This window comes from Jaculus jaculus, chromosome 7, assembly GCF_020740685.1.
Source record: "Jaculus jaculus isolate mJacJac1 chromosome 7, mJacJac1.mat.Y.cur, whole genome shotgun sequence".
In the NCBI taxonomy this organism is placed as follows: domain Eukaryota; kingdom Metazoa; phylum Chordata; class Mammalia; order Rodentia; family Dipodidae; genus Jaculus; species Jaculus jaculus.
Window position 1 is genome coordinate 15,064,139 of NC_059108.1, and position 10,672 is coordinate 15,074,810.

The window sequence follows — 10,672 nt, forward strand, 5'->3', positions numbered from 1 at the left end:
AAACAGTTCACAGTGGTGGATGGCGTACAATGAACACTTTCCGTAAGTAGTGTGAGCCAAAGAACTTTGATTTGTTCCAACCTTGCTTCACCAACCACTTGGTTTGCACAATCTTGAGAAAGATATCCTTCCATTAAACTTTTCCCTGTAAGAAAAATGAGAAAGACAATATCTATTGAATGAAATAACGTATGCAATGTGACTGGTTTAATTGTTGGCATCTTAAGCCTCTACATCTGCCTCTAACTCAGACCTTAAGCTGACTAGAAATTGCGATGCCATTTTCTTGGAAGAAAAACAAATTAAGAACTGGGATATAGTTTTCAAAGAACAAAAATCCTGCCAGTGTAAAATATAAGTATACCTACGGCTTTTTACACATTGGTAGATAGCTACACTTTCAAAATAGATCGTGTTTAAGTGATTCTCTTGGGCAGGGAACTTCACTTAGCCAACGACTGTACGTGAGTACTGCAGATGTGCCATCTGGGAATCAGGATATTTTCCACCCATTTCAATATCGTTTTTTTTTTTTTTTTGAGGTAGGGCCTCAGTCTAGCTCAGGCTGACCTGGAAATCACTAATAGTCTCAGGGTGGCCTCAAACTTCCTACCTCTGCCTCCTGAGTACTGGGATTAAAGGCGTGCACCACCACACTCAGCTCAATATCACTTTTGATAATGGGTGTCATGGATTTCATATCCAGACTTCCAGTCTTACGAGTCTCCCAATGCCCGTTTCCTGCCAAGGGTGAAGAATGAGAAATAAACCTCAGGAGCACTTGCTTTGTTTGACGGGAAAGTGTTTTCCATTCTCCATTCTGGTCCACTAGTATGGAAGGGTGAGCCTCTGTAGACAGAGGGTCATTTTTCCAAATGTTGTGTCCCATGAGGAAATGCCCATGACAAAGGACTGAAGTGATTTAACACGTGTGAGAAAGCAGATACTCCTGAGAAATGCTTCTTACCTAAAGGGTGGGGAGAGGGTCCTTTGGGAAGAAAAGATGAAGGATGTCTCAACCTAACTCCAAGCCCATCCACTTCTCCCACTGCTCGTCCGGCACATCTCTGTCAACGCCCTGTGCTCCAGTGACACTGAGCTGGTAATGAAGGCACTGTGACCTCCGAGGACTTCACAGAGCTGCTCCAGAGGGAGGCCTTACAAATGCTTGCATATCAAGCCTTCACTCTACTACTCAGGCACGGCTTCCATATCACAGCCTTGCCTTTGTACAGGCGGATGTTTTTACTTGGGATATTCTTCACTCCATTATCTTCCAGAAAACTCCCATTCACCCTTCAAAACCTGTAGCTAATGTCACCTCTTTTGCAATGCTTTTTCAACATCCCAAGACAGCTAGTCAATTCTTTGACCTCTAATATCTCACTGAATATCTCAACTAAACCCCCCAAAGCAAAGCAATCCTAAACAGACAGAACCTGGCAGACATCACAACACCTCTTCTCAAATTATACTACGGAGTCGTAGAAACAAGAGCTGTGTGAAGCTGTCATGAAAACAGACGTGCAGATCGATGGACTAGAACAGAGAACCCAGAAATAAACCTACGCAGCTATGGCTACTTGGTTTTTGAAAGAAAAATGTGTAAAAGCCTGCATTGAAAAATAGAGTTTGAAAACAGCCAATAGTGCTTGGAAAACTGGATATCCGCAAGAATGGAACTAGGTGTTTCTCTCTCACCCTACATACAACTCAACTCAAGATGATTTACGACATTAATGTAAGACCTGAAAAGTTGAAGCTGCTGGGGGAAAACATAAGTAACAAGACAGAGGCATAGACAAGGATTTTTTTGAAAAGGACTCCAATGACCTTACATGAAACGAAAGATCTTCTGCACAGCAAAGGTAACCATCACCAGTGAAGAGACACTCTACAAAATGGTAACAAAATTACTTTGACAACTATCAAACTATCAGAGAGGGGATTAATACTGGGTACTAAAGAGATAATTGCAAAAATGAAATACAAGGGCCTGGGGAGATGGCTTAGCACTTAAGACACTTGCCTGCAAAGCTTAAGGATGCATGTACCCATGTAAGACAGATGCACAAGTGGCACACGCATCTGGAGTTCATTTGCACTGGCTGGAGGCCCTGGCCCACCCATTCTCTCTCTCACTTTCTCTGTCTCTTTCTCTCTCTAATAAAAAAATAAAATAAAAATAAATCCTAAAAATACTAAATCAATAAATGGGCTAATGAACTGAATCAGCAGTTCTCAAAAGAAATACATATACATTTTTGAAGTGTTCAACATCTGGATAGTGCAAATTAAACTCTTTTGAGATTTCATGTAACCTCCATCAGAATGGTTATCATGAAGAAAACCAACAGCCAGCGCAGGTAAGGATGTGGAGAAAGAGGAAGCCAGAGACACTGCAGGTGGGAATATAAACTTGTACAGCCACCACAGAAATCAATATGGATGTTTCTAGAAAAGCAACCCAAAATCAGAACTACAATATTACTCAGCGATCCTACTCATGGGTATATGCCTAAATGACTCAAAAGCCAACATAACAAAGACATACTTGCACATTGATGTTTATTCACAATAGCTAGGAAATGGAACCACCCTAGGTGGCTTTGTTTTTCTTTTTTTTTTGATTTTTCTTTTTTTTAAATTTTTTTTTTTAATTTACTTGAGAGCGACAGACACAGAGAGAAAGACAGATAGAGGGAGAGAGAGAGGGAATGGGCGCGCCAGGGCTTCCAGCCTCTGCAAACGAACTCCAGACGCATGCGCCCCCTTGTGCATCTGGCTAATGTGGGACCTGGGGAACCAAGCCTCGAACCGGGGTCCTTAGGCTTCACAGGCAAGCGCTTAACCGCTAAGCCATCTCTCCAGCCTGATTTTTCTTTTTTTGAGATAGGGTCTCACTCTAGCCCAAGCTGACCTGGAATTCACTATGTAGTCTCAGGGTGGCCTCAAACTCATGGTGATACTTCTACCTCTGCCTCTTGAGTGCTGGGATTAAAGGCATGTGCCACCACAATCAGCTCCACCTTAGGTGTTTTTGAACAGATTAATGGATAAAGAAATTATGCCATCTATCTATCTATCTATCTATCTATCTATCTATCTATCTATCTATCTATCTATCATCTACCTATCTGTCACACACACGGAAGTTTCTATGTAGACCATGCTTGCCTGTAGATATTACTGTCTGACATCTACTTGGGAAAGATTTTTCCCCTCTGTATGTTGTCACTTCCCTCCTTCCCTCCGCTACCACATGATACATTGCTAATATTCAGCCGGAAAGAAACATGACATCATGGCACTTGCTGAAACATGGATGGAATTGAAGATTATTTTGTAAAGCAAAACAAGCCAGACTCAGGAAGATAAATAGCATGTATTTCCTCTCATATGCAGAATTTAGATTTGTATGTGTGTGCTTGCATGTGCGCATGCTTATGTGTGTGTGTGTGTGTGTGTGTGTGTGTGTGTGTAGATCATGACATGGGAAAGGGGATCATGGGAAACAAGGAAGGGGTCTTAAGGGAGGAAGCGGGAGGAGACGAGAGTAATGAAATACATGTGAGTCTGCAGCCACACCACCCTGAACACACCCCATCTCATCTGAACTACACGGGACATGAGAGCAGGAAGGGGTCTATTTAGAGGCAGGAAAGGGGTAAAGAGGAGAAGGGATAGAGGAGGACACTGTAGGAGCAGACAGATAACAAAGTCCAGTGACACATGTGTGTGAAAATTCCAGGAGGAAGCTCATGTCTTTGTATGCTCACTTAAGAAAGTAATTTAGGGCTGGAGAGATGGCTTAGCGGTTAAGCACTTGCCTGTGAAGCCTAAGGACCCCGGTTCGAGGCTCGGTTCCCCAGGTCCCACGTTAGCCAGATGCACAAGGGGGCGCACGCGTCTGGAGTTCGTTTGCAGAGGCTGGAAGCCCTGGTGCGCCCATTCTCTCTCTCTCTCTCTCTCTCTCTCTACCTGTCTTTCTGTGTCTGTCACTCTCAAATAAATAAATAAAAAATGAACAAAAATATATATAATAAAAAAAAGAAAGTAATTTAAAAATTCCCATTATAGATTATACCAGCTAGAGGATCAATTTCCACAGGCAGGGCTAAAGAAATGGCTTAGTGGCTAAGACACTTGCCTGCAAAGCCAAAGGACCAGGTTTGATTCTCCAGGTAGGACCCACGTTAGCCAGATATACAAGGTGGCTCATGTGTCTGGAGTTCATTTGCAGTTGCTGGAAGCCCTGGCGCATCCATTTTTCTCCCTCTCTCTTTCTCTCCCTCCCTCTCTCTGCCTCTAATAAATAAATAAAATTTAAAAATAAATTAAAAAATATTCCCATTATAGCACTCATCACACTGTCTCAGGAATATTTCTGCTTCTCTGGGGAAAATGCACTGTGAGTTGCCCATCAGAGACCTTCCCCACTCCTTCCTTCTGACGGTTAGAATGTTAATATTGATCAGGCATCTAGCTTCAAAGATGGCAGAAACTTCTTTCATCTGTTTAGCAGCAATTAGGACAGAGAGGAGCTCAAGAACGGCTTTGTTTGGGCTGGAGAGATGGCTTAGCGGTTAAGTGCTTGCCTGTGCAGCCTAAGGACCCTGGTTCGAGGCTTGATTCCCCAGGACCCATGTTAGCCAGATGCACAAGGGGGCGCACGCATCTGGAGTTCATTTGCAGTGGCTGGAGGCCCTGGGTGTGCCCATTCTCTCTCTCTGCCCCCTTCTTTCTCTGTCTGTCACTCTCAAATAAATAAATAAAAATAAACAAAAAAATTTTTTTTAAAAAAAGAATGGCTTTGTTTGCATCTCCAGTGTCCTCCAAAGGTCTATGTGTTGCTTCCATGAAGTTGCTTTAAACAGATCACTTTCTTTTGCACTTCCAGTTGAAGTGTGAGACCCACTCCCTCTATGCACATCTGCTCTCTTCTAAGTAAGCATGGCCGTGAACTTACATGCATTTAGTATAAGGCTATGTGAATAGTGGGATAATAGATGTGAAATTCCTTTGAAAGGTTATAAATGTCAAATAAATGGAGGGGAAACCATAAACATGCTCTTCTCAGAGGGAAAGTCACAATTACATTAAATTACATAAAGCTCTGAAAAATTGGAGACCTATCAAAACCAAAAAAGTTGTTCTTTTTTTGAAGCTTTATTTTATATTTTATATTTTATTTGTTAGAGAGAGAGGGAGAGAGAATAGGTGTATCAGGGCCTTGCCACTGCAAACGAATTCCAGATGCATGCACCACATTGTACATCTGGCTTATGTGGGTCCTGGGAACTTGAACCTGGGTCCTTTGGCTTCAAAGGTGAGCACCTTAGCTGCAAAGCCATCTCTCCATCCCCAAAAGTTATTATTATTATTATTGGCTTCACAAGGTAGGGTTTCACTCTAGCCCAGGCTGACCTGGAATTTAGTACACAGTCTCAGGGTGGCCTTGAACTCACAAGGATCCTCCTACCCCTGCCTTCCAAGTGCTGGGGTTAATGGCATGCACCGCCACACCCAGCTAGAAGTTATTATTTTTAATAGTCACGATCACCAAACTTTGCTTAAAACGTTCATATCTTTTATCATCAGCGTTCCCTTGAGCTGAAATTAAAGAGTACAGCCAAGTGGCCCACTACAATCCTGTTGCAAACTTTATTAAACCAACAGGAAGTGAGGGAAGATAAAAGGAAAGAGCCCTTTCATTCTGATATCCTACCTTGTATCCTGACAGTGTGTGCACTCAGAAAAAGAGCCTAATAGTGTGTGCACTCAGGAAAGATCCCAATAATGTGTGCACTCAGGAAAGATCCCAATAGTGTGTGCACTCAGGAAAGATCCCAATAGTGTGTGTACTCAGGAAAGATCCCAATAATGTGTGCACTCAGGAAAGATCCCAATAGTGTGTGTACTCAGGAAAAATCCCAATAGTGTGTGCACTCAGGAAAGATCCCAATAGTGTGTGCACTCAGGAAAGATCCCAATAATGTGTGCACTCAGGAAAGATCCCAATAGTGTGTGCACTCAGGAAAGATCCCAATAGTGTGTGTACTCAGGAAAGATCCCAATAGTGTGTGCACTCAGGAAAGATCCCAATAGCGTGTGTACTCAGGAAAGATCCCAATAGTGTGTGCACTCATGAAAGATTCTAATAGTGTGTGCACTCAGGAAAGATTTTAATGGTGTGTGCACTCAGAAAAGATCCTCTTAATGGTGTGAGCATTAAGGAAAGATCCCAATAGCATGTATATTCAAAATAAGATCCTAATAGTGTGTGCACTCAGGAAAGCACAGGCTAGGATAAGAAATCAGTCATTTCTATTCATAAGTGGCTGTTTCGTTGAATTTGACAGTGTAAAAAATCCTTCACCAAAGTTATATAGGAAGAAGCTCTCTGTGAGGGAAGAGTGCTCCCCTCCCTTCAAATAATTTAGGGTGATGAGGATAAACTAGGATGATTTTGCAATTTGGCCAAGGGCATTCCAATCAGTACCAGGCCAGTCCACTTATGATGCAGATGGTAATATGATAATTTCTGGGAGAAATGGTGCAGATTCTCACCCTCCACTCTGGAGTGGAGCCCAGGCTTCATTTCAACACTGTTTAGTCTTCAGAGAACCATTTGGATTTTGCCGTCAGGCAGTCTTTAGGTGGGCAGCCAAGCTTACTTGAGCATGGGCAATCCTGCACGTCGCAGTGCCCTAGCTGAATGGGAAGAAAAAAGTCCAGAGGAAACATTAATCAGGTGTGAATCTTACAGATGAGAAAATTGTGAGAGTCTGTGGGGTAGTGGAGGTAAAGCATCTGTCTAGTGTTTGTTGGATCACCAAGCCCAGGAGGATGGGTTGCCTAGCAACTCCTAGCCACTTCAGATCAGTGCTAGGCAACAAGATGCAATCTGTCAGCTGCATCTGATTGGTGTTTTCTCTTGGTTTTTAGAAGACATGCAGGTATTTTAAAAAGCATCTAATTACCTTAGGTTTCATTCACTTCACTGTCTGTGGCCAGTATCTTATCTGCGTGCCCCTCCCCCTCCCTGGGATGCTCGGATCTCACATAGGAGAGGCGCTAAGACTTGTAGGAAGACTGCCTCCTTTTCAGGGAATGGAAAAATGAAAATGTGTTGCTCTTCTCACTCTCCATTAAGTCACCTCTCCGCAGTCATTTTTTTTTAGGCTTCTGTGCACATAAAACATTGTTGGAGACATAAAGAGAAATTAGCTGACAAATACCAAAGGAATCAGGGCCCTGATTTTGTCACAAGAGCAGCCATTCTACTGCCCCCTTGCTTCTTCACTGGAAGGAGACATGAGCACTTGGAGACGCGGGCTGAGCTGATCCCTGTCGCCAAGCAATGGATGGTCTCTACTGAGCTGATGGAACACTTCCTTTGTGTTCCTTCATGTTTCCTTTTTAAGTCTTATGGCAGCCCAATTATTACTTCCATTTCACAGCCAAGGAATCAGAGGACCAGGAAGCCCAGGCATATCTAAGTCACCAAGTTCCTTAAGATAGATAAGGTATATGAGACATGATCACTGTTCAAAGGGAAGACTCAAATCTAGTTAAAAAGCCTGTGATGTTTTCTATTTATTTTATTTTACCTTGTGCTTGCCTCATACCAGGGTCCCAGCCACTGAAATTGAACTCCAGATGCTTGCGCCACCTAGTGGGCATGTACAACCTTGTGCTTGCCTCACCTTTGTGCATCTGGCTTACATGGGATCTGGAGAGTAAGATGTGGGCCCTTGGGCTTTGCAGGCAACTGCCTTAACTGCTAAGCCATCTCTCCAGCCTGTGTGATGATATTTAATTAGTGCTTTAAAAAATCCAAGATAATGTGTACTTTAGAAGAATTCAGAGAAGGGAATATCTATGGTTGGGCATCCTACAAGGAACCAGCTTAGAACATAAAGAATTAAAAGAAAGACTCCATACTCTTCTAAGTCCTCTCCCAGGACATCATGAGAGCAGTGGTATCTTTTGATTCATACCAGACCTTTAGTTTTCAGACAGTACAGCAGAAGCCAGAGGCCCAGACTGTACCCTGACCCTCAGGGGTAGCTGAACTTGAGTCTCACAAGATCACAAGTCTTGGTGTGCATAGGTTGACAAGTACCCTACCTCCACATACCGATCCTGGCTGTTGTTCAAACATCCCATCATCCAGAAGCTAGGCTAAAATGAGCTAAATATTAATCATACCTGTCATTGTAGTACCCAATTTCTGGGTAAGATCTAGAGAGCAAATGGGAAAGTGAGTGGCTCAGAAATCAGGAGGAAGGCACAAAAATAAAATTAAAGAGAATTTATTCAAAGTGAATAAGGTGAAGAGTCATAAGAAGATGAGCTTTGGGCTGGAGAGATGGCGTAGCGGTTAAGCGCTTGCCTGTGAAGCCTAAGGACCCCGGTTCGAGGCTCGGTTCCCCAGGTCCCACGTTAGCCAGATGCACAAAGGGGGCGCATGCGTCTGGAGTTCGTTTGCAGAGGCTGGAAGCCCTGGCGCGCCCATTCTCTCTCTCTCCCTCTATCTGTCTTTCTCTCTGTGTCTGTCGCTCTCAAATAAATAAATAAATAAATATTAAAAAAAAAAAGAAGATGAGCTTACCCTTTAACTTTAGAATAATAGCTTTTAAATTGCTTTATTTATTATTTATTTTCAAGGAGAGAGAGAGAGAGAGAGAGAGAGAGAGAGAGAGAGAGTCATCTCCTGCCATTGCAGTCGAAGTCCGGATGCATGTACCACTTTGTGAATGTGGCTTTAAGAGGGTATTTTGGGGAATCAAACTGAAGCCATCAGGCCTTGCAAGCAAGTGCTTTTATTGCTGAGCTATCTGTTCAGCCCCAGTCTTCTCCTGTTTTATTTTTTTTAAACACTCATTGCCCATAATATTTGAATGCTGTAATGCATGGGCATCATCTTCACACACACACACACACACGCACACACACACACACACACACACACACTATGGTTTTGTTTAGTTAGTGGTTCTCAGATCACTTATCACGTGATTAGGTAGGGCAATGATTCTTAAACTTTAATGTAAATATAAGTTATGATGTTGAAAGGCAAAATCTGCCTTTCTAACACATAACTAGGTAATTATTTTGAGTCTCAAGGCTATAGGATCTTCCCCCGATTAAAGTCATAAATGGGCTAGAGGACCCCACAGGTCTCTCCTCACTTGAGGATCATAGTTGTGACACGAATATGTCTTAAACGTAGGCCATAGGAGGCAGTAAAAATTGGCAGTGTTTTGATTTTTTGTATTGGAGATCACTGTTTGCTCTCTGAAAAAAAAAAGTAATCCCCATTGATATTACCTATTTTTTGTTTTTCTTCTCTCTAGCAGCAGTGAGGTTTGGAGTGAAGCTTGATACCATGGTGTGGAATCTCTTGGAATCCTCACCTTAGCTTTTATTTTTTTTAATTATATTTTATTTATTTATTTGACAGAGAGAAAGAGGCAGATAGAGAGGCGGGGAGGAGAGAGAGGGCATGCCAGGGCCTCCAGCCACTGCAAACGAACTCTAGAAGCATGTGCCCCCTTGTGCATCTGGCTAACGTGGGTCCTGGAGAATCAAACTGGGATCATGTGCCTTTGCAGGCAAAGGCCTTAACTGCTAAGCCATCTCTCCAGCCCATCACCTTAGCTTTTTTTTGGGTAGCTCTATTGGTTTTATTTTCCAAATGAAGAGATTCATTGAGATGGCTTTAAAGTATGAGGTAGGCTGCAGAGAAGTAAACGCTGATTAATAGCAACTTCTGCTGGGTTGTTCAAGGTATCTTTATTACATTTTATCTAACAGCCTCATTAATGGTCTTGCGTAGGTAGACACTAATAGAACTTAATTAAATTCATGGTGGATATTAAATTGGAAGTGATTGTGAATCTCAAGAAAGACAGAAAGGCAACCCGAGGGTACGTGATGAGCAGAAGATAAAATAGAATTCAATGGTAACAGGTGAAGGGAAATGTCTTTTAAGTGTGACTGGCATGGAAATAAAAAGGGTTTCAGAGACTGAGTTGCTGGGTACCAGGCACTGTCCTGGGATAGCTCATTTGTTCCTTCTGGTAACATGACAAAGCCATTGTAAATTACTCTCTGCAGGTAAAGAGACTGGGACTGGGGGAGGAGAGTGAGGTGACATGCCTCAGGACCATGAATGAAAAGGCCATCTAAAGACTTTAAAATTGCCCCTCAAATCTTCCTGGGTTGTGTCCCTCCCCTCTAGAATTATAAAGAAGCAGTAAAATCATGCTTTAAAATGTTTCTGGCTATTTGGGTTTTAATGGAAATGTGTATTATTTTGTATCTTAGTCTAAGGATAACCTATTTCAAGAAATTCATTTGTGTGTGTGTGTGTGTGTGTGTGTGTGTGTGTGTGGTCATGTGTGTGTATGGTCACCCAAGTGTGTGTAGACATGTTCATATGTGTGTGGGTGCCTATGTGTGGAGGCCAGAGGTCAATGTTGGTGTCTTACTTGATCTATTTCCATATTACTTTTTAAAAATTATTTATTTAAGAGAGAGAGAGAGAGAGAATGAATATGGGCATGTCAGGGGCCTCTAGCCACGGCAAACGAACTCCAGACACATGCGCCACAAATTGAACCTGGGCCTGTATGCTTAACAGGCAAGTGCCTTAACCACAAAG